General features: G+C 40.8%; 1 non-coding gene across 1 annotated transcript; it reads left to right on the forward strand.

The window, feature by feature from the left end:
* Positions 1-22,554: 22,554 nt before the first annotated feature.
* On the forward strand, positions 22,555-22,662 carry LOC130958768 (small nucleolar RNA R71). Its single transcript, XR_009077874.1, has one exon. It is a non-coding gene; the product is annotated as a small nucleolar RNA R71 (small nucleolar RNA).
* Positions 22,663-25,557: the final 2,895 nt, after the last annotated feature.

Genomic DNA, 25,557 nt, shown 5'->3' on the forward strand with positions numbered 1-25,557 from the left:
GGGAACCGCCTTTATCTTTTCTGGGCTTTAGCTGCCTTTAGATTGGGCTGTGTTTCTTTGTTTGGGCCTACTTGGGCCTCTGTGGCATTTTGTCCGAGCTCTTTGTTGTGAAGAGGTCAGACATTGGCCGAGCTCTTTGAGAAGAGGTCGGATAGTCTAACCTGAAGAGGTCGGTCGGCTTGTCACTAAACATCCCGGGTCGAACAGTTTGACTCAGGATAAGAACAGTAGTCAAGCTGCAAGTTGCTAATCCTTTTTTCGATGTTGCTTTCAGATTTCATAATGGCATTTGATGGTTCAGATGATATAAGTAGTGATTAAGCATACGGTTTGCAAGATTTTTAGGTTGAAAACAGCTTCCTATTTGGAAAAGAACCCAGCATTCTAGAGCACTCTCCTATTGAGAGGAAAAAGCTTTCTAGTTGGAAAGGACAACGACACAATGTCAAGAATGAGAAAGAGACTATTCAATTGGTGTTATTATATTAGAGCACTTTTTTTATTATATTCATTGGATATCGGATTAGGTCCAATTTATCGTTACATTTTTTTTTTTTTTATTATATTCTTTACATTAAAAATTTTATCATTCACTTATATTAAAAAAAATTATCACTTATATTTTAAAAAAAAATAAAAAATATTAATTTAAGCGTCAAGATTAAGGAACGTTTATATATTAGATATCAATAAAAATAATTTTAAAAAATAAAAAATTATTAGGTATTACTATTATTATTAAATGATAAATATTTTAGTTGTTCTTTGATTATTTCACAATATATATTATATAATACAATAATATTGTATATATTATTCATTTTATTTTAATATAATTTGGTTGATTATCAATTAAACAAATTAAACAGTTTAATTAAACTTTTGAATTGGTAGTTTTAACAATTTAATTTCTAATTTAACTTTTAAAGTCGTGAGAGTTTTAATTTATATATTTTTAGAATTTATATTAGAATATATTTATATTTAAATGTGTTTGTTTATAATTTTATATTTAAATTTAGTATAATTTGATTATTTTGGTTGAACCACAATTAAATCGGTTAAATTATGGTTAAACTTATAAAATTGTGAACCAATAACTAAAAGAGTTTGAGTTTAACTAAGTTAATTTTATGTATGCATTTTTTACATTCTCATTCTTATTCTCGTTCTCGTCCTTCTTTTTTTTCTTCCTCCTCCTCCACTTTCATTATCATCATCATCACAATCCCATCCTCTGATCTTCTTCCATCTCCTCCTCCTCCTTTTTTCTCTTTTTCCTTCTCTTTCTCCTCCTCAGCTCTTCCTTTTTTTTCTAGTTTGATTTCTTCTTCTTTTTCTTTACAATCAGTTTAACGATAACAAAAGTGACACAAGAAATTTTTATTAGTAACACAAAAATTTTCATAAATAACACAAGAAATCTTTTAAAGGTTTTAGGGTCAAAATTATGAAATTTCTTCTGTCACGATTAAAATGTTTTACTGCTACTTCTAATAAAGTTTACAGAAGTCAAAACCTTCTTCTTCTTTTTATGCTTCTTCTTGTTTTATATTCCCATCATTCTTTTTATTTCACCCTCTTAACAAGAGCTTATGTCTCGATTAAGAACTTTCAGTGTCAAAATTAAAAAATTTTCTGTGTCACAGTTAAAATTTTTGATACTATTTTTCTAATAAATTCTACACAACTCGAATCTGTCCATCCTCTTCTTCTTCATCAACTTTTTTCTCTTTTTCATATTCATTTTCTCCTTTTTATTTCACCTTATCAGCATTCTTCTTGTTTTATCTTTTTAACAAGAATAAAAATTAAAAATAAAAAAAATAAAAAAAATACTACAATAATTACTAGGAGGATGAGGAGTAGTAATAGAAAAAAAAATAGAAAAGAACACAATAACAACAACAATAAAAAAAATGATGATAAAGAGAAAATACGTAAAAAGAAGAAAAAATACAAAGAAAAAAAAAGTATATGATTCACGTATACTAGGGTTGGCAATTTATACCCTATCCGCGGGTACCCAATTCAGACCAATCTGTTCTGGTAGTTTGTCTACCCTACCCGCCGCGGGTAGGGTAAGGTGCGGTGCGAGTTCACCTGCGGGTAGGATAGGGTATGACTTCAGGGTATATCCTACCCTACCCTACTTACACCCCTAATATATCATATAATATATATGTAAAAGTTATTGTAAAAAAAATCTCCAATAAGCTTTTATTGTGCCTATTAGGATTGGCTGGTGCTCTACTAGGGTTTCATTGTGCTTATTAGGGCGGTTGCTACATGACAAATTTCACACTAAATCAATCACCAATCATTGTGATGCAACATGGATGACATGCGAAGAGATCCTAATGTAGAGAACATTGGCAGTGGGGGAAGTGAGGAAGATATAGTAGTGCTAGAAGAGACGGATATTTCTCATGGTGTAAAGGCATGCACAAAGAGCTTAACAGGTCGAATTTTTTCGGCACGAAAATTCTCTGCGGGTACCATAGAGAATGCACTCTCTGCAATTTGGGATAAACCAATAGGGTTCAAAGTAGTCAATCAAGGGATTAATCAGTTTCAGTTCTTCTTTGATGTGCAACAATGGATTGACACACGAAATTCTGAAGAGAATTCAGATTCAAAATTCCCCATTTGGGTGCAATTTTGGGGTGTCCCTGAATGTTATAAGACGTTGGACGTTCGGCGAAAACTTGGTGAAAAACTGGGAGAACTTATGGAGATAGGAATTGTTCATACCCTGGGTCGAGCTGTCCGACTCGGGATGTTCTACAGACAAAGCGACCGACCTCTTCAGGTCAGGCCGACCCGACCTCTTCTCAAAGAGCTCGGCCAAGTCACCAGGAAAGCCCAAAGAAGGGCCCTAATGGAGGACCGTGTACCAAAGCCCAAGGCAGTCCAAACCTGCACGGAGAAGGGCGGTTCCCTTGAAGATAAGATGACCTCACTCAAAAGATAAAGATAAAATAAGATAACTAACTTATCTTATCTAAGAAGGTCACTCTACACTATTATAAATACGCTGGAGCACCCAGGTATAACTCATACTCTGATTCTACTAAAAACCTACTTAATACCTTTGCTAACTTAAGCATCGGAGTCCCTTGCAGGTACCACCACCCTCCGGTGACGAAGGATCAGCACCATCACCCAGTTCAACATGTCGGACACAACAGCTCCGACCAGTACGGAAGATCTCATCCGAGATCGACCTACAGTTTCAGGTAACCCTCGGAACATTGGTGCCGTTGTCGGTGAACCTGGAAGTCATCCCATCATCATGGCGGATGACCATGACAACGACCACAATTCAGATCTAGAGGATAGAACACCGCACAAAAAATGCGGACACCACACCAAAGGATATGTTCTGAGGGTTACCTGAAACTATAGGTCAATCTCGGATGAGATCTTCTGTAGTCGTCAGAGCTGCTGTGTCCGACTTGTTGGACTTGGTGGCAGTGCTGATTCCTTCGTCCCCGAAAGGTGGGGGGTACCTGCAAGGGACTCCGATGCTTAAGTTAGCAAGGGTATTAAACAGGTATTTAGTAGAATCAGAGTATGAGTTATACCTAGGTGCTCCAGTGTATTTATAATGGCGTAGAGTGACCTTCTTAGATAACATAAGTTAGTTATCTTATCTTATGTTTATCTCATCTTCAGGCGAGGTCATCTTATAGGGGAACCGCCCTTCTCTCTGTAGGCTTGGGCTGCCCTTGGATTTGGGTCATGTTCCTCTATTTGGGCCCTTTATTGGGCTTTCCTAGTAGTTTGGCCGAGCTCTCTGAGAAGAGGTCGGGTCGTCACGACCTAAAGAGGTTGGTCGCTTTGTCTGTAGAACATCTCGGGTCAGACAGCTCGACCCAGGGTATGAACAGTGCCCCTGCTCGAGTTCGGTCTTTATTTGGAGGTAGAGTCTTAGTTTTTAAGACTTCGAACCTTCTCGGGTGAAGCCAAACTCGAGCATTTTGTCGACTTTATATTTGTAGAGTTTCTTTTTGAATGCGGGACGTTTTGCTTCCTCTGAGAGCGCACGCTTTTGTATTAGCGTCCTAGCCTTGGGAATGTGCGAGGGTTTTAATGCCCCATTAATTGGTTTTTAATGCCCCATTTTCTTTCAGTTTCCTTTATTCAAATTTTGTATCCAAGAGACGGTTTTTCTTTTTCCTGTAACTTCCCTTCTTTTTTGCCGTTTCCTGTCCTGCATTTCTCGTTTTCTTTCTGTGACGTTTTGGCATTCGCTTGGTGCTTCCACTTTGTGGTTGATTCTTCGCTGCTCCTTTTCTTCCAAAGCTTTTCTTCTCTCTTCCAGGTTGGTTTTTGCTTTCTCTTCACTGTTTATTTCTAGTGCTTTGTTTTTTATTCTTTTGATGATGTTCTGATTTTGTATGTTGGGAAGTTTGAACTTTTCCCTTGTTTCCTGTACTTGGTTTATCACTGTGATGCCTTGTTTCCTGATTTTCTTTCGTTTTGGGTGATTTTCCTGATTCTGATTTTCGCTTGGGGCTTTGTGTGTTGTTGTTTGATTTTTGTACTGTAGTTTTGAAAAAAGGTTGCTCCTTTGATAAGTTTTTTGCTTTATTGATGATTTTTGCTACACTAGTTGATGATCTTTCTCCGACTCTTCATCTTTTTTCTCCTTGGCTTTTTTCTCAAATTTCACTCTGTCATTGCCTCCAAAGGATGCCATTGGACCTTGGTGTGCATCTTGGGGTTTTCCTTTTACTATTTTGTGTGCTTAAGGTCGCGCTTCGTCCGAGTTGCTTCCATTTTGTCCGAATTTGTTTCTGGGTTAGTAACCCATTTCCTTTTGTTTGTAGGATTAGTTGGCCATGTCATCTCGCAAAAATATTGTCGAGACGTCCTCTAAGGTTCCTGAGGGGATGTCCGACTGGTTGGACTCCCTGGTGTTGCTGTGTGTATCCCTAGCTAATGTGGAATTCTGTGCGGAGCTTAGGAAACATCATCGGATATGTAGTAGTGAGACTCAAGAACGCAATTATGAGTTGATGGCACCCGATTCTGATGATAGGGTTTGTTTTCCTATTCCGACCCAGGGGGAGCGTCCTTTCTTCTATGCATACGATTTCTTCTTTAGCCAGATGGATATTACCATTCCCTTTAGTTCTTTTGAAATAGACCTGTTGTGGTCTTGTAACATAGCCCCATCTCAGCTTCATCCGAATTCTTGGGGTTTCATTAAGATTTTTCAGATGGTTTGTCATGAATTCGGTGTTAAGCCCTCTTTAACCCTTTTCTTGTATCTATTTGTGCTGACCAAGCCTGGAACTACCAAAAAGAAAGCTTCTTGAATTTCTTTTAGGTTAGCCCAGGGACATAAAGTCTTTTCCATGTATGATGAGTCTTTTCGCGAATTTAAGAATTACTTTTTCAAGATCCGAGCTGTTGAAGGAGCTCGTCCCTTCTTCCTGGATGAGAATGGTGAGCCTCATTTTTCTTTAGAGTGGCAGAGAAATGTAGTTGTGTCTAGGTATACCTGGGAGATGTTAGATGAGGTCGAGCAGGCCTTTGTCACTACCTTGGAGGATATTTGGGGGGAACCTCCTCATCTTGAGACCAAGAAATTTCTGGGGGATCCATCCTTGATCCGTGCTGTGTTGGGTATTTCATAAACTGTGTTCCCATGTCTTTTGTTTTCTGCTTTCTTTTCTAGATATTGATAAGTCATTGTATTTTTTCTTCTCTTTTAGAGATGTCGAAAAATAATGATTCACTGAAGGCCTTTAAGAAGGCGAGGAAGGATACCGCGGCTCAGAACATCCCGGCCAAGGTTGTCAGAGAAGGTTCCTCCCAGGTTTTGTCGAAGCCGTCTGTCCCGAGCTCTCCTAGGCCGAGGAGGATGATCCCGACTCCTCGGGTTTGTTTGGTCGATCCACCTCAGACTTCGGTTGGTACCTCTGCTCCTTCTGTCGCTCCTCCTCCAAAAAGACCTCGGACTGTCGAGCCATTTAACCTTGGTGCTCCCGACTTTGATGCAGTTGGGTTTGTAGACCAACAGATTGCTCCCTATGGTGTCATGCCTACCGACGATGTATCCATTCTTCATCATTTAGATTTTTATTACTCGGAGTGGTATTACACTGGCATACATGGGAGCGACTTTATACCGAACTGCTCAAGATCTTCTTATCCATGCTACCAAGGCTTTTATGGAGGAGGCAAAATCAGAGTTTGACCGAATAAAGGGTTTGAAGGAGGAGCTCGAGGTGGAAGTGGCCGAGCTGAAAAAGGAGCTGAAGGGGGAAAAGGCTCGGGCTGTTGGTCTGGCGGCTAAAAAAATATAAGGATAGCTATGTTAATACTTATAGAGAGATGATGGAGCTCAGGAGTAGGTTAGAATCTGTTCAGGCCGATTACTCCAAACTTCAAAGTCATCTTGTAGGTAGTGTTACTACGGCTTATGAGAATGTGAAAGAGCAATTCCGAGTTCTTGCACCAGATCTCGACCTTTCCCTTATTAGCCTGGACAATATTGTTAGGGATGGTAAGATTGTCCCTGATGGTTCCGATGATGATGATGATGATCGTTCCTCACTGCCTGCTGCCAAGACTTCTGCTGTGCCGACTTCTACTGCCGGGATCAGTCATCCAAAAGGGGAACCGGATTGCCAAATCCTGAACCGAGATGATGGGACGGTAGATGCAGTGCCTCTTCAGACTCGTTCTCCTTCACCCCGAGTTGATGCTGCTGAGAAGTCTTCTAATATTGACTGAATTTTCTTCCTGTTTAATGTAGATAGCCCGACTTGTGCGCTTTTGAACTCTTTCTCTTTGTAAATGATGTTTTGCTGACTGTTGATACTTTTTTGGGTTGCTTGTTTAGCAACTTTTATTTTGAAAAACAAAGTAGTTTCTGAGCTTCCGGGGCTGATTTTAGTGGCCTCTGAGGCTTGCTATTATCATAACTTAGTAGTTTTTATATCATGACTGCTTGCACTCGTCTTGGTACCTTCGTAGGCTAGGATTTTGTCCGACATGATCAGCTTGACTCTTTGGCTTGGTTTTGTTTGTAATCCTCCTTTTTGGACCTCATTTTAGGTCTCTTTTGGGGACTATTGTTGTAATTTGTATCCTGAGCCTGCTTCATCATGTCGGGTCCTGTCGAATTACTTGGTAATCCTCTTTCTTGGACCTTGTTCAGGTCTCTTTCGGGAATTACCTTTGTAACTTATCTTTCTGGGCCGACTTCGTCTGTTCGGGCCCTATCGAGTTACTTGATAATCCTCTTTCTTGGACCTTGTTCAGATCTCTTTCAGGGATTATCTTTGTAACTTGTCTTTCTGGGCCGACTTCGTCATGTCGGGCCTTGTCGAGTTACTTGATAATCCTCTTTTTTGGACCTTGTTCAGATCTCTTTAAGGGATTATCTTTGTAACTTTTTGTAGGAGTCTGACTTCCTCATATCAGGCTTTTCGAAGTTATAGTAATCCTCTTTTATAGGGTTGGCCAGACCTCTTTCCAGGGCTTTACTTATAACTTGGGTTGTTGTGGCTGGTCCAACTTTATGTGTCGGCCAGTCTTTAAGCTATTTTATAGCAATCCATTTTATTAGGACCTCGTTAGGTCCTTTCTATGGATCACTTTCTATAACTTCTTGCATTATTCTGTTTTCATCTTTGCTGATTTTGTAGAATTTGGGTTTTAACCCTCATTTTTATCGTGATCGCGTAGTGAATTTGGTTTTCACTTTCTGTCGATCTGTAGCTTTATAATCGGGCGATGAATGTTTCAGAATAATACGACTTGAGCATTTGTAGAGAATCTGAAAATTTTATTAAAAAGGAATGCGAATATACATGGAGGGTTAATTTCCTAAGTCGGGTGATTTGTAGGTCTTGGCTGGGCGCCACATTAAAAAACCTTTTTCAGGAAAAATAGTGCGCCTTGTCCAAGATCTTTTATCATCCTTAGCTATAGTACATTCTTAGGTTGCAAGTGTGCCATGACCTAGGAAGCTCTCGCCCGTCGAGTTCAGAAAGCCTGTAGTAGCCCTTCCCCAATACTTCTATGACTCGGAAGGGTCCTTTCCAGTTTGCTGCCAGCTTTCCTTCTCCAGGTCGAGTTGTTCTTATGTCGTTTTGGATTAGGATGAGGTCGTCTTCAGCAAAGGCCCGCTGTATTACTTTTCGGTCGTATCTGGAGGCCATTCGTCGTTTCAACGTCTTTTCCCTTATCCGAGCTCTTTCTCGGATTTCCGAAAGTAAGTCGAGCTCTTCTCTTTGCAGTTGGGAATTGGCCTTTTCACTAAAATGGATTACTCTAGGTGATCCTTCTTCGACCTCCACTGGGATTATCGCCTCTATTCTGTAAGCTAATTGGATAGGTGACTCCTTTGTCGAGGAATGTGGAATCGTTCGATATGCCCATAGGACTTGCGGGAGCTCCTCAGCCTAGGCTCCCTTTGCATCCTGTAATCTCTATTTTAACCCTGCTAATATAACTTTGTTAGCAGCTTCAGCTTGTCCATTGGCTTGGGGGTGCTCAACAGAGGTGAATTGTTGTTTTATATTCAAGTCGGTTGCTAGTTTTCTGAAGCAAGCGTCTGTGAACTGGGTACCATTGTGACGATATTTCTATAAAGAAATTTCCGACTTCTTTGAGCTGTGGCATTGGCTAGGGGTTCTGCCTCGATCCATTTTGTGAAGTATTCTATTCCTACTATGAGGAATTTGACTTGTCCCGATCCTTGAGGAAAAGGTCCGAGGAGATCCAGTCCCCACTTTGCGAATGGCCAAGGTGAGGTCACGCTGATGAGTTCCTCTGGCGGAGCGGTGGGAAAGTTGGCATGTTTCTGACATAGTGAACATGTCCTTACAAATTTTGTGGCTTTTTTTTGTGGAGTTGGCCAATAAAATCCTACCCGAAGTACTTTTTTGGCGAGTGCCTGCGCTCCGAGGTGATTGCCACAAATGCAACTGTGTACTTCTTCTAGGACATCTTTTGTGTTGGAAGTCAGCACGCATTTTAGCAGTGGTATTGAAATCCCTCTTTTGTATAGAGTATTATTTATGATGCTATAGTATTGTGCTTCTTGTTTTAACCTCTTTGCCTCTTTCTCATCTGTTGGGAGAGCTTCTGTTCTGAGGTAGTTAATTGTGGGAGTCATCCATCCCTGATCGTGACCTGTTATGGCTAGGACTTTGGTGCACGAAATTGCAATAACACTTTTGCAATCCCGCACAACTAACCAGTAAGTGCACTGGGTCGTCCAAGTAATACCTTGCGTGAGCAAGGGTCGATCCCACGGAGATTGTCGGCTTGAAGCAAGCTATGGTTACCTTGTAAATCTTAGTCAGGATATCAGAAATTATCAGGATTGATTGTAAAAAGCAAAAGAACATGAAAAAGGTACTTGTTTTGCAGTAATGGAGAACAGGCTGAGGCTTTGGAGATGCTCCATCTTCCGAATCTCTGCTTTCCTACTGTCATCTTCATCAAACACGCAAGGCTCCTTCCACGGCAAGCTGTATGTAGGGTTTCACCGTTGTCAGTGGCTACCTCCCATCCTCTCAGTGAAAATACATCCCTGATGCTCTGTCACAGCATAGGCTAATCATCTGTCGGTTCTCGGTCAGGCCGGAATAGAATCCAGTGATTCTTTTGCGTCTGTCACTAACGCCCCGCCTTTCGGAGTTTGAAGCACGTCACAGTCATTCAATCATTGAGTCCTACTCAGAATACCACAGACAAGGTTTAGACCTTCCGGACTCTCTTGAATGCCGCCATCAGTTCTAGCTTATACCACGAAGATTCCGATTAAAGAATCCAAGAGATATCTACTTAATCTAAGGTAGAACAGAGGTGGTTGTCAGGCACATGTTCATAGTTGAGAATGATGATGAGTGTCACGGATCATCACATTCATCCGGGTTAAGAGCAAGTGATATCTTAGAATGGAAGCAAGCATGATTGAATAAGAAACAGTAGTAATTGCATTAATCCATCAAGACACAGCAGAGCTCCTCACCCCCAACCATGGGGTTTAGAGACTCATGCCGTGGAAGGTACACCAGAAACGTGTAAAAAATGTCATGAGGTCATAAGGTACGGATACAATGTCAAAAGATCCTATAAATAGTAAACTAGTATCCTAAGGTTTACAGAAATGAGTAAATGACAGAAAAATCCACTTCCGGGCCCACTTGATGTGTGCTTGGGCTGAGCAATGAAGTAATTTTGTGTAGAGACCTTTTCTGGAGTTAAACGCCAGCTTTCATGCCAGTTTGGGCGTTTAACTCCAAGTTTTATGCCAGTTCCGGCGTTTAACGCTGGAATTTCTGATGCTGAGTTGCTACGCCGGTTTGGGACATCAAATCTTGGGCAAAGTATAGACTATCATATATTGCTGGAAAGCCCAGGATGTCTATTTTCCAATGCCGTTGAGAGCGCGCCAATTAAGCTTCTGTAGCTCCAGAAAATCCACTTCGAGTGCAGGGAGGTCAGAATCCAACAGCATCTGCAGTCCTTTTCAGTCTCTGGATCAGATTTTTGCTCAGAACCTTCAATTTCAGCCAGAAAATACCTGAAATCACAGAAAAACACACAAACTCATAGTAAAGTCCAGAAAAGTGAATTTTAACTAAAAACTAATAAAAATATACTAAAAACTAACTAAAAGATACTAAAAACATACTAAAAACAATGCCAAAAAGCGTATAAATTATCCGCTCATTAGACTTTTTCTTCTTCTGAGATTTATGGATTCTATAGAATTTCTTGGATAAGACTTCTATTATTGCCTTCTGGTTTGGTGCTGGCTAGTTTTGAGAGTGCATCGGCCCGGACATTCTGTTCTCGGTGTATGTGACGAATCTCATACTCTCCGAATTGTCCAAGTTGTTCCCTGGTTTTGTCCAATTACTTTCTCATAGTGGGATCTTTGGGTTGGTAGCTTCCTGCTATTTGTGAAGTAACTACCTATGAGTCGCTGAAGATGATAAGTTTTTGAGCTCCAACCTCCCTAGCCAGCTTCAAACCAGCTAGTGGTGCCTCATATTCCGCTTGATTGTTTGAGGCAGGGAACCCGAATTTGAGGGAGAGTTCGATTTGGGTCCCCTGGTCGCTTTCAATTATTACGCCCGCGCCACTTCCTGTTTTATTTGAGGAACCATCCACATATAGATTCCATTCTGTGGGGATTTCCGGTGTGTCCATGAATTCCGCAATGAAGTCGGCCAGATATTGAGATTTGATTACCGTCCGGCCTTCGTATTGAAGGTCAAATTCGGACAACTCGACTGCCCATTTAAAGATTCTGCCTGCCAAGTCTGTTTTCTGTAAGATCTCTTTTATGGGCTGGTTGGTCCGGACTTTGATGGTGTGCTCCTGGAAGTATGGGCGAAGTCGTCGTGATGTTAGTATGAGAGTGTAAGCGAACTTTTCTATTTTCTGGTAATTCATCTCGGATCCTTGCAATGCTTTGCTGATAAAGTATATGGGTTGTTGCCCACTGTTGTCTTCTCGGACCAGTGCTAAGGCTATTGCCCAATTTCCCACCGTAAGGTATAATATGACTGGTTCTCCTTCCCGTGGCTAACTTAGTATAGGTGGCCGTCCCATGAATCTTTTGAAGTCTTGAAAAGCTTGCTCGCATTCCGCTGTCCATTCAAACTCATTTCCCTTCCTTAGAGTGGCGTAGAAGGGGAGATATCTTATTGCTGATCCGGCCAGGAATCTGGACAAGGCTTCCAACCTCCCGTTGAGTTGTTGTACCTCTTTGATGCAAGTCGGACTTTTCATGTCGAGTATGGCCCTGCACTTATCCGGGTTTGCCTCGATTCCTCTCTGTGTGATCATAAAACCCAAGAATTTACCAGCTTCTACTGTGAAGGTGCATTTTGTGGGATTGAGTCGCATGTTGTGTCGTCTTATGGTGTTGAATACTTGTGTCAGATCGGATAATAACATCTCTTTGTTTTGCGTCTTTACTAGCATGTCGTCCACGTAGACTTTCATGACCTTTCCGATGTGATCAGAAAAAACCTTGTTCATTAATCTTTGGTAAGTGGCTCCCGTATTTTTAAGGCCGAAGGGCATGACAATGTAGCAGTAATTTGCCTTTGGGGTTAAGAATGAGGTTTTTTTCTTCGTCGGGTGGGTACATTGGGATTTTGTTATATCCCGAGTATGCATCCATGAAGGAGAGGTATTTATATCCGGAGGAGGCATCTACCAGTGCGTCGATGTTTTGGAGCGGATAAGGATCTTTTGGGCAGGCTTTGTTGAGATCGGTATAGTCAGTGCACATTCTCTTTGACTTTTTTACCAATACGACATTGGCAAGCCATAGCGGATATTTGACTTCTCTTATGAAACCTGCCTCCAGTAAAGCTCGTACCTGTTCTTCCACAGCTTGAGAGCGTTCTGGTCCTAGCTTTCTACGCCTTTGTTGTACCGGCCGAGATCCTGGATAGACTGCTAGCTTGTGGCACATTAGCTTAGAATCTATGCTTGGCATGTCTGCGGCCTTCCATGCAAAGAGGTCGACGTTGTCTCGTAGAAATTGTATGAGTGATTCTTTGATGTCACCTTTTAGGAGTGTGCCGATATTGGTTGTTTGGTCCGGGGTATCCCCGATCTGGATTTTCTCTATTTCACCTTCAGGTTGTGGGAGGAGCTCTTCCCGCCTCTTCCCGCTGTTACCATGAAAGTCTAAACCTCAGAGGCAGAGGAGAAAAATTTCACACAATCGAACTCGGTGGAGTTCAGAAGCAGGAAGAACTCCGACCACAATCCGAAGGTGAAATAGAAAAAGTCCAGATCGGGGACACCCCGGACCAAACAACCAATATTGGTACAATCCTAAAAGAAGACATAAAGAAATCACTCATACAGTTCTTACGAGATAAAGTCGACCTCTTTGCATGGAAGGCTGCAGACATGCCAGGCATAGACCCCAAGTTAATGTGCCACAAGCTAGCAGTCTACCCGGGATCTCGGCCGGTACAACAGAGGCATAAAAAGCTCGGCCCAGAATGCTCCCAAGCTGTAGAAGAGCAGATACAAGCTCTACTGGTGGCAGGATTCATAAGAGAAGTCAAAAACCCACTATGGCTGGCTAACGTCGTCTTGGTGAAAAAATCAAACGGGAAGTGGCGAATGTGCACCGATTACACTAATCTCAACAAAGCCTGCCCAAAAGATCCTTACCCACTCCCAAGTATCGATGCACTGGTTGACGCCTCCTCCGGATATAAATACCTCTTGTTTATGGACGCATACTCGGGATACAATCAAATCCCAATGTATCCACCCGACCAAGAAAAAACTTCCTTCTTGACCCCAAAAGCAAACTACTGCTACATCGTCATGCCTTTCGGTCTTAAAAATGCGGGAGCTACTTATCAGAGATTAATGAATAAGGTCTTTTCAGATCACATCGGAAAAATCATGGAGGTCTACGTGGATGACATGCTAGTAAAGACACAAAATGAAGAGATACTGTTGTCTAACCTGACCCAAGTATTCGACACTATAAGACAGCATGGCATGCGACTCAATCCCGCAAAATGCACCTTCGCAGTAGAAGCCAGAAAATTCCTGGGTTTTATGCTCACACAAAGAGGAATCAAAGCAAACCCGGATAAATATCGGGCCATACTCGACATGAAGAGTCCAACTTGTGTCAAAGAGGTACAACAACTCAATGGGAGGTTAGCAGCCTTGTCTAGATTTCTAGCCAGATCAGCAATAAGATCTCTTCCCTTTTACACGACTCTAAGGAAGGGAAAGAAGTTTGAATGGACAACGGAGTGCGAGCAAGCCTTCCAAGATTTCAAAAGCTTCCTGGGATAGCCACCTATCCTAACTCGGCCACGGGAAGGAGAACCACTCATATTGTACCTCACAGTAGGAAGTCGGGTAGTAGCCTCAGCACAAGTCCGAGAAGACGACAGCGGGCAACAACCCGTATACTTCATCAGTAAAGCACTACAGGGAGCCGAGCTAAACTACCAAAAAAGAGAAAAGTTTGCCTATGCTCTCATACTAACATCTCGATGACTTCGTCCATACTTCCAAGCCCACACCATCAGGGTCCGGACCAACCAGCCCATAAAAGGGATCTTATAGAAAACAGACTTGGAAGGCAGAATCTTGCAATCAGCAGTTGAGTTATCCGAATTCGATCTTCAATATGAAGCTCGGACACCCATCAAATCACAATACCTGGCTGACTTCATTGCAGAATTTACAAACACACCAGAAATCCCCACAGAATGGAATCTCTACGTGGACGGTTCCTCAAATAAAGCTGGAAGCGGCGCGGGTGTGATAATTGAAAGCGACCAAGGGACCTGGTGCACAAAATTGTGATCATCAATGGCGCCATCAACATGGTACGCTCAATTGCAATCTCAACTCTTTATCACAACTTCGCACAACTAACCAGCAAGTGCACTGGGTCGTCCAAGTAATAAACCTTACGCGAGTAAGGGTCGATCCCACGGAGATTGTTGGTATGAAGCAAGCTATGGTCATCTTGTAAATCTCAGTCAGGCGGATTCAAATGGTTATGGAGGATTGATAATAAAACATAAAATAAAGATAGAGATACTTATATAATTCATTGGTGAGAATTTCAGATAAGCGTGTGAAGATGCTTTGTCCCTTCCGTCTCTTTGCTTTCCCACTGTCTTCATCTAATCCTTCTTACTCCTTTCCATGGCAAGCTGTATGTTGGGCATCACCGTTGTCAATGGCTACAATCCTGTCCTCTCAGTGAAAATGTTCAATGCGCTCTGTCACAGCACGGTATTCATCTGTCGGTTCTTGATCATGTCGGAATAGAATCCAGTGATTCTTTTGCGTCTGTCACTAACGCCCCACAATCGCGAGTTTGAAGCTCGTCACACTCATTCAATCCTTGAATCCTACTCGAAATACCACAGACAAGGTTTAGACTTTTCGGATTCTCAAGAATGCCGCCATCAATTCTAGCTTATACCACGAAGATTCTGATTAAGGAATCCAAGAGATAAACATTCAAGCCTTGTTTGCTTGTAAAACGGAAGTGGTTGTCAGGCACGCGTTCATAAGTGAGAATGATGATGAGCATCACATAATCATCACATTCATCATGTTCTTGGGTACGAATGAATATCTTAGAACAAGAATAAGCCGAATTGAATAGAAGAACAATAGTAATTGCATTAATACTCGAGGTACAGTAGAGCTCCACACCTTAATCTATGGTGTGTTGAAACTCCACCGTTGAAAATACATAAGACTAAGGTCTAGGCATGGCCGAGAGGCCAGCCCCATGATCTAAGAACTAGACGTCCAAAGATGATCAAAAGATCTAAAGTGATCCAAAGATATCAAATACAATAGCAAAAGGTCCTATTTGTAGAGAACTAGTAGCTTAGGGTTTACAAAGATGAGTAAATGACATAAAAATCCACTTCCAGGCCCACTTGGTGTGTGCTTGGGCTGAGCATTGAAGCTTCTATGTGTAGAGACTTTTCTTGCAGTTAAACGCCAGCTTTTGTGCCAGTTTGGGCGTTTAACTCCCATTCTTATGCCAGTTCCGGCGTTTTACACCAGAATTCTTGAGCTGACTTAGAACGCCTGTTTGGGCCATCAAATCTCAGACAAAGTATGAACTATTATACATTTCTGAAAAGCCCAGAATGTCTAATTTCCAACGCAATTGAGAGCGCGCCAATTAGGTTTCTGTAGCTCCAGAAAATCTACTTCGAGTGTAGGGAGGTCAGAATCCAACAGCATCTCCAGTCCTTTTCAGCCTCTGAATCAGATTTTTGCTCAGTTCCCTCAATTTCAGCCAGAAAATACCTGAAATCATAGAAAAATACACAAACTCATAGTAAAGTCCAGAAAAGTGAATTTTAACTAAAAACTAATAAAAATATAATAAAAACTAACCAAAACATACTAAAAACATACTAAAAACAATGCCAAAAAGCGTATAAATTATCCGCTCATCACAACACCAAACTTAAATTGTTGCTTGTCCCCAAGCAACTGAAAATCAAATAAGATAAAAAGAAGAAAATATGCAATGAATTCCAAAAACATCTATGAAGATCAGTATTAATTAGATGAGCGGGGCTTTTAGCTTGTTGCCTCTGAACAGTTTTGGCATCTCACTTTATCCTTTGAAATTCAGAATGATTGGCTTCTATAGGAACTCAGAATCCAGATAGTGTTATTGATTCTCCAAGTTAAGTATGATGATTCTTGAATACAGCTACTTTATGAGTCTTGGCCGTGGCCCAAAGCACTCTGTCTTCCAGTATTACCACCGGATACATACATGCCACAGAAACATAACTGGGTGAACCTTTTCAGATTGTGACTCAGCTTTGCTAGAGTCCCCAATTAGAGGTGTCCAGGGTTCTTAAGCACACTCTTTTTGCCTTGGATCACGACTTTATTATTTTTTTTTCTTTTTTTCTTTTTTTTTTGTATTCACTTCTTTTTCTTGCTTCAAGAATCATTTTTATGATTTTTCAGATCTTCAGTAACATGTCTCCTTTTATCATCATTCTTTCAAGAGCCAATCATTCATGAACAACAAATTCAAAAGACATATGCACTGTTCAAGCATACATTCAGAAGTCAAAGTATTGCCACCACATCAAAATAATTAATCTGTTATAAAATTTAAAATTCATGCAATTTTTCTCTTTTTCAATTAAGAACATTTTTCATTCAAGAAAGGTGATGGATTCATAGGACATTCAAAACTTTAATGCATAGACACTAAGACACTAATGATCATAAGACACAAACATAAATAAAACATAGAGCATAATTTTCGAAAAACAGAAAAATAAAGAACAAGGAAATTAAAGAACGGGTCCACCTTAGTGATGGCGGCTTGTTCTTCCTCTTGAAGATCTTATGGAGTGCTTGAGCTCCTCAATGTCTTTTCCTTGCCTTTGTTGCTCCTCTCTCATGATTTTTTTATCTTCTCTAATTTCATGGAGGAGGATGGAATGTTCTTGGTGCTCCACCCTTAGTTGTCCCATGTTGGAACTCAATTCTCCTAGGGAGGTGTTGATTTGATCCCAGTAGTTTTGTGGAGGAAAGTGCATCCCTTGAGGCATCTCAGGGATTTCATGATGAGTGGGATCTCTTATTTGCTCCATCCTCTTCTTAGTGATGGGCTTGTCCTCATCAATGAGGATGTCTCCTTCTATGTTAATTCCAAATGAATAACAGAGGTGACAAATGAGATGAGGGAAGGCTAACCTTGCCAAGGTAGAGGACTTGTCCGCCACCTTATAAAGTTCTTGGGCTATAACCTCATAAACTTCTACTTCTCCTCCAATCATGATGCTATGAATCATGATAGCCCGGTCTATAGTAACTTCAGACCGGTTGCTAGTGGGAATGATTGAGCGTTGGATAAACTCCAACCATCTCCTAGCCACGGGTTTGAGGTCATGCCTTCTCAGTTGAATCGGCTTCCCTCTTGAATCTCTCTTCTATTGAGTGCCCTCCTCACAAATGTCTATGAGGACTTGGTCCAACCTTTGATAAAAGTTGACCCTTCTAGTGTAAGGGTGTTCATCTCCTTGCATCATGGGCAAGTTGAATGCCAACCTTACTTTTTCCGGACTAAAATCTAAACATTTCCCCCGAACCATTGTAAGCCAATTCTTTGGATCCGGGTTCACACTTTGATCATGGTTCTTGGTGATCCATGCATTGGCATAGAACTCTTGAACCATTAAGATTCTGACTTGTTGAATGGGGTTGGTAAGAACTTCCCAACCTCTTCTTTGGATCTCATGTCGGATCTCCGGATATTCACTCTTTTTGAGTTTGAAAGGGACCTCGGGGATCACCTTCTTCATGGCCACAACTTCATAGAAGTGGTCTTGATGCACCCTTGAGATGAATCTCTCCATCTCCCATGACTTGGAGGTGGAAGCTTTTGCCTTCCCTTTCCTCTTTCTAGAGGTTTCTCCGGCCTTAGGTGCCATAAATGGTTATGGAAAAACAAAAAGCAATGTTTTTACCACACCAAACTTAGAAAGTTTGCTCGTCCACGAGCAAAAGAAGAAAGAAGAGAGTATAAGAAGAAGAAATAGAGGAGATGGAGGTGGCTTTGTTTTTCGGCCAAGGGGGAGAAGTAGTGTGTAGGTTGTATGAAAATGAAGGAGTGAAGATGGGTTTATCTACGGGTGGAGAGAAAGGTAGGGTTCAGCCATTATGGGTGGGTTTGAGAGGGAAAGTGGTTTGAATTTGAATGGTGAGGTGGGTGGGGTTTTATGAAGGATGGATGTGAGTGGTGAAGAGAATGGTAGGAATTGATATGTGATGGGTTTTTGGAGAAGAGGTGTTGAGGTGATTGGTGAATAGGTGAAGAAGAGAGAGAGTGGTGGGGTAGGTGGGGATCCTGTGGGGTCCACAGATCCTGAGGTGTCAAGGATAATTCATCCCTGCACCAAGTGGCGAGCAAAAATGCTCCTTTTGCCAATCCTGGCGTTAAACACCGGGCTGGTGCCCATTTCTGGTGTTTAACGCCAGCTTCTTGCCCATTCCTGGCGTTAAACGCCAGTCTGGTGCCCTTTTCTAGCGTTAAACGCCCAGAATGGTGCCAGACTGGGCGTTAAACGCCCATTTGCTGCCCTTACTGGCGTTTAAACGCCAGCAAGCTTTTCCTCCAGGGTGTGCTATTTTTCTTTCTGTTTTTCATTCTGTTTTTGCTTTTTCAATTGATTTTGTGACTTCACATGATCATCAACCTATAGAAAACATAAAATAACAATGGAAAATAGATAAATATAACATTGGGTTGCCTCCCAACAAGCGCTTTTTTAATGTCAGTAGCTTGACAGTGGGCTCTCAGGGAGCCTCACAGATGTTCAGAGCAATTTTGGAACCTCCCAACACCAAACTTAGAGTTTGAATATGGGGGTTCAACACCAAACTTAGAAGTTGGTTGTGGCCTCCCAACACCAAACTTAGAGTTTGACTGCAGGGGCTCTGTTTGACTCTGTTTTGAGAGAAGCTCTTCATGCTTCCTCTCCATGGTTACAGAGGGATATCCTTGAGCCTTAAACACAAGGGATTCTTCATTCACTTGAATGATCAATTCTCCTCTGTCAATGATGTGTGGAAAACGATCCAACACAAAACTCACCGGCAAGTGTACCGGGTCGCATCAAGTAATAAAACTCACGGGAGTGAGGTCGATCCCACAGGGATTGAAGGATTGAGCAATTTTAGTTTAGTGGTTGATTTAGTCAAGCGAATCAAGTATTGGTTGAGTGATTTTGTATCCAACAGTAAGTAAATAACAGGAAATGTAAAGGGAGAGGGTTGAATTGCAGAAATTAAAGAAAATTGAAAGAAAAGGTGCTGAATCTTAAAGAACAAGAAATTAAATGACTGAAACTTAAAGTGCAAGAAATGTAAATTGCGGTAACTTAAAGTGCAAGAAATATAAATTGCTTGAATGGAAAAGGGATTTGAGGACTGGGAATTCAGAATTTAAGCAAGGGAAATTAAATTGCAGCAGTTAACAAAGCAAGAGATGAATTGAAATTGACTAGATCTTCAAACAGAAAGTGAAAATGTAATTGCAGCAGTGGTTTAGCAGAAGAACCAAAAAGAGAAGATCGGATCTCAGGATTCTAGAGACTAGATAGCAGAGTCTAGATCTCAATTGCCTTCCCAGATCCAAGTTCACAAAGCAATTAAAGAGAAATTTAAGATTGCAGTAGTAAAGGAAATGGAATTGAACTCAATTATGCAGTAGAAAAATCAAAGAGATCTTGAAGGGAGATTGAGACAGAAATTTCTCAATTCTTCACATTCAAGACTCAAACAAGACCCAGTAAAGAAAACCAAAAGATCAGAGGTAGAAGAAATGAATTCTCTCCTCCAATTGCCGAAAACAGAAAAATGGAAAGTGAGCTCTCAAGTTGACTAAAGATGAAAATTCAAAAATGAAAGTAAGCTCTCTCTCCCAAAGGAACTCCCATTCTAATCCTAACTAACACCTATTTATACACTTTCTATTTTGGATCTAAGAATTTTGAGTGGGCTTTTTGATTTGGTGAAGAAATGAATTAAGTTGGATTTTTGAGTCAAATTTAGCCCATCTTGCTCCCAGGAGGCTGCCCTGCTCTTGTGGAGGGCAGAGCAGGGAAGTTGTCTGAGGAAGCATGTTGCATGCCAAGTGTGGGAGAGGCATTCAGGATGCTGCCCTGCCCTTGTGGAGGGCAGGGCAATGTTGCCATGGTGCGCTTTGCCTCCCTCCCGTGCGTCCAAGCTGCGCGCCAATGTGTGCGCTGGCCGTGCCAAAATGTTGCGCCATGCACCAAGAAATGTTGCCCTGCCCTCCACAAGGGCAGGGCAGCGCAGGCTTTCCTTGTTCTTGGGTGAGGTCCCAAGTTCGAAACTTGCTGGATGGCTTTTGTTGCCTTTTTTCTTGGGTTTCTTGGCACCAAAGTAGCGCCTAGTTCTTTGCTTCCTCAAGGTGTTATGTTCGATCCTTGGAGGTTGAAAACAAACCAATTTTTGCTTGTTTTCCTTGTATTTGAGCGCTATTTCTTTCCTTCTTGTTCTTGGGTTCGAAACCCATGGGTGGCACTTGGAGGCAATTTCCTTTGATTTATTTTGATGAGAGCCCGATATTGCTCTTGAGGAGGGCAGGGCAGAATTTTTCCTTCCTTTGTTCCTTAGCATAGAGTTGTGCTCCGCTCTTATGGAGGGCAGGGCAGTGATGTTTTGGAAGCTTGGTTCATTATTGTGCTCCCTTGGAGGGCAGTGTGCTCTTGAGGAGGGCAATGTGGCTTCCTTCCTTCCATGCACTACACTCTTTTCTTCCTTGGGCCACGCTTTCTTAAGCCACGCTTCACTCTTTTCTTCTTTTTCTTCACCTTCAAATAATCAAAACAACCAATCAAAGTATCACTAAATTCACAAGGTTTATAAATCAATTAAAATTTAATTAAATTTAGCTTAAACCTCATGATTTAGCATCAATTAAGTGGTGGTTGTTTGATTTAAATAAAACATGAAATTTCACTCTAAATTGCTTACTTATGGTGCAAGAAAGTGCATAAAAACTAATGAAACAAGTGAAATTAGCTTGAGAAATGGGTATATGATGACTTGTCATCAGGCAACATCAATCACAGCCTTTGTTGTGGCTAGGAAGGGTCTGCCAAGAATGATGGATTCATCCATGCACTTCCCAGTCTTTAGGACTATGAAATCAACAGGGATGTAATGGTCTTCAACCTTTACCAGAACATCCTTTACAAGTCCATAAGCTTGTTTTCTTGAATTGTCTGCCATCTCTAGTGAGATTCTTGCAGCTTGCACCTCAAAGATCCCTAGCTTCTCCATTACAGATAGAAGTATGAGGTTTATGCTTGACCCTAGGTCACACAGAGCCTTCTCAAAGGTCATGGTGCCTATGGTACAAGGTATTGAGAACTTCCCAGTGTCCTGTCTCTTTTGAGGTAATCTCTGCCTAGTCAAGTCATCCAGTTCGATCCTTTGGTGAGCAAAGGGGGTTCATCCTCCCAAGTCTCATTACCAAATAACTTGTCATTTAGCTTCATGATTGCTCCAAGGTACTTAGCAACTTGCTCTTCAGTGACATCTTCGTCCTCTTTAGAGGAAGAATACTCATCAGAGTTCATGAATGGCAAAAGTAAATCTAATGAAATCTCTATGGTCTCAGCGTGAGCCTCAGATTCCCACGGTTCCTCATTAGGGAACTCATTGGAGGCCAGTGGACGTCCATTGAGGTCTTCCTCAGTGGCGATCACTTCCAAATTCGGCTATGTTGATGGCCTTACACTCTCCTTTTGGATTTTCTTCTGTATTGCTTGGAAGAGTACTAGGAGTGAGTTCAGTAACTTTCTTACTCAGCTGACCCACTTGTGCCTCCAAGTTTCTAATGGAGGACCTTGTTTCAGTCATGAAACTTTGAGTGGTTTTGATTAGATCAGAGACCATGGTTGCTAAGTCAGAGTGGCTCTGCTTAGAACTCTCTGTCTGTTGCTGAGAAGATGATGGAAAAGGCTTGCCATTGCTAAACCTGTTTCTTCCATCATTATTATTGTTAAAACCTTGTTGAGGTCTCTGTTGATCCTTCCACGAGAGATTTGGATGATTTCTCCATGAAGGATTATAGGTGTTTCCATAGGGTTCTCCCATGTAATTTTCCTCTTCCATTGATGGGTTCTCAAGATCATAAGCTTCTTCTTCAGATGAAGCGTCCTTAGTACTGCCTAGTGCAGCTTGCATTCCAAACAGACTTTGAGAAATCATATTGACTTGCTGAGTCAATATTTTGTTCTGAGCCAATATGGCATTCAGAGTATCAATCTCAAGAACTCCTTTCTTCTGATTCCTCCCATTGTTCACAGGATTCCTTTCAGAAGTGTACATGAATTGGTTATTTGCAACCATTTCAATGAGTTCTTGAGCTTTTGCAGGCGTCTTCTTCAGATGAAGAGATCCTCCAGCAGAGCTATCCAATGACATCAGACCATCATAGAAGATACTTATGATACTCCATTCAGAAAGCATGTGAGAAGGACACTTTCTGATCAATTGTTTGTATCTTTCCCAAGCTTCATAGAGGAATTCACCTTCCTTCTGTCTGAAGGTTTGGACTTCCACTCTAAGCTTACTCAATTTTTGAGGTGGAAAGAACTTTGCCAAGAAGGCATTGACTAGCTTTTCCCAAGAGTTCAGGCTTCTTTAGGTTGTGAGTCCAACCATATCCTAGCTCTGTCTCTTACAGCAAAAGGGAATAGCATAAGTCTGTAGACCTCAGGGTCAACCCCATTGGTCTTGACAGTGTCACAAATTTGTAAGAATTCAGCTAAAAACTGATGAGGATCTTCCAATGGAAGTCCATGAAACTTATAATTATGTTGCATTAGAGAAACTAATTGAGGCTTAAGCTCAAAGTTGTTTGCTCCAATGGCAGGGATAGAGATGCTTCTCCCATAGAAGTCGGGAGTAGGTGTAGTAAAGTCACCAAGCACCTTCCTTGCATTGTTGGCATTATTATTGTTTTTGGCTGCCATGGGTTCTTCTTCTTTGAAGATTTCTGTTAGGTCCTCTACAGAGAGTTGTGCTTTAGCTTCTCTTAGCTTTCGCTTCAAGGTCCTTTCAGGTTCAAGGTCAGCTTCAACAAGAATACTTTTGTCTTTGCTCCTGCTCATATGAAAGAGAAGAGAACAAGAAAATATGGAATCCTCTATGTCACAGTATAGAGATTCTTTGAAGTGTCAGAGGAAAAGAAGAATAGAAGGAGGAGGTAGAAGAATTCGAACTTATCAAGAGAGATAGAGTTCGAATTGTGCATTGAGGAGGAGTGTTAGTCCATAAATAGAAGGATGTGAGAAGAGGGGAGGAAATTTTCAAAACTTAAAGTGAATTAATTAAAAGAAATTTTGAAAAATGGTAATTGATTTTCGAAAACAAAAGTTGGAAAAGAAATAAAGTGATTTTTGAAAAAGATTTTTGAAGGTAGAAATCAAAAAGATATGATTGAAAATTAATTTTGAAAAAAGATGTGATTGAAAAGATATGATTGAAAAAGATATGATGGAAAAACAATTTAAAAAGATTTGATTTTTTTAAAATTAATGACTTGGCTAACAAGAAATTTAAAAGATATGATTCAGACATTAATCCTTTCTCAACAGAAAAGGCAACATACTTGAAATGTTGAATCAAATCATTAATTGTTAGCAAGTATTTTTGAAAAGTGGAAAGAAATTGATTTTGAAAATATATGATTGAAAAGATATGATTTGAAAAAGATTTGATTTTGAAAAATTATGAAAACTTGAAAAAAAATTTGAATTAAAAACAAAATCTTCCCTCTTGTGCCATCCTGGCGTTAAACGCCCAGAATGGTATACATTCTGGCGTTTAACGCCCAAAATGCTACCTTTTGGGCATTAAACGCCCAGCCAGGTACCCTGGCTGGCGTTTAAACGCCAGTTTTCCTTCTTCACTGGGCATTTTGAACGCCCAGCTTTTCTTGTGTAATTCCTCTGCTGTATGTTCTGAATCTTCAATTCTCTGTATTATTGACTTGAAAAGACACAAATTAAAAAATTTTTTGAATTTTTAATGATGAGGAATAATCAAAATGCCACTAAGATCAAATAAACAATGCATGCAAGACACCAATCTTAGAAGTTTGTATACTACTGACACTAACAAATTGAGAATGCATATGAGAAACAACAAAACACTCAAGACAAGAGAATTTAAAGATCAGAGCAAGGAAATCATCAAGAACAACTTGAAGATCAATGAAGACACATGAATGAATTCGAAAAATGCAAGAAGAAAAGAAACATGCAATTGACACCAAACTTAAAATTGGACACTAGACTCAAACAAGAAACATAAAAATATTTTTGGTTTTAAGATTTTATAAATTTTTTTATGCTTTTTCGAAAATTATATGGAAAAGATGATAAAGAGATTCAAAATTTTTAATAAGAATTCCAGGAATCATGCAATGTTAGTCTAAAGCTTTAGTCTAAAGAAATTAGACATGGCTAGCCAAGCTTCAGCAGGACATTGCATTCAAGAGCTAAATTGATGAGAATCAATCAGCTTTGGTGATGATGAAAACATCACCTTGAAACTCTAGAATTCATTCTTAAAAATTCTGAAGAAAAATACCTAATCTAAGCAACAAGATGAACCGTCAGTTGTCCAAACTCGAACAATCCCCGGCAACGGCGCCAAAAACTTGGTGTTGTTGCCGGATCAAAACGTGGCACTGTTATTGCAGAGAACAAATGCGAAACCGTAGTTAGGACATTTAATTCCCCGGCAACGGCGCCAAGAACTTGGTGCACAAAATTGTGATCATCAATGGCGCCATCAACATGGTACGCTCAATTGCAATCTCAACTCTTTATCACAACTTCGCACAACTAACCAGCAAGTGCACTGGGTCGTCCAAGTAAGAAACCTTACGCGAGTAAGGGTCGATCCCACGGAGATTGTTGGTATGAAGCAAGCTATGGTCATCTTGTAAATCTCAGTCAGGCGGATTCAAATGGTTATGGATGATTGATAATAAAACATAAAATAAAGATAGAGATACTTATGGAATTCATTGGTGAGAATTTCAGATAAGCGTGTGAAGATGCTTTGTCCCTTCTGTCTCTCTGCTTTCCCACTGTCTTCATCCAATCCTTCTTACTCCTTTCCATGGCAAGCTGTATGTTGGGCATCACCGTTGTCAATGGCTACAATCCCGTCCTCTCAGTGAAAATGTTCAACGCGCTCTGTCACAGCACGGCTATTCATCTGTCAGTTCTCGATCATGTCGGAATAGAATCCAGTGATTCTTTTGCGTCTGTCACTAACGCCCCACAATTGCGAGTTTGAAGCTCGTCACAGTCATTTAATCCTTGAATCCTACTCGGAATACCACAGACAAGGTTTAGACTTTCCGGATTCTCAAGAATGCCGCCATCATTTCTAGCTTATACCACGAAGATTCTGATTAAGAAATCCAAGAGATAAACATTCAAGCCTTGT

This window comes from Arachis stenosperma, chromosome 10, assembly GCF_014773155.1.
Source record: "Arachis stenosperma cultivar V10309 chromosome 10, arast.V10309.gnm1.PFL2, whole genome shotgun sequence".
In the NCBI taxonomy this organism is placed as follows: Eukaryota; Viridiplantae; Streptophyta; class Magnoliopsida; order Fabales; family Fabaceae; genus Arachis; species Arachis stenosperma.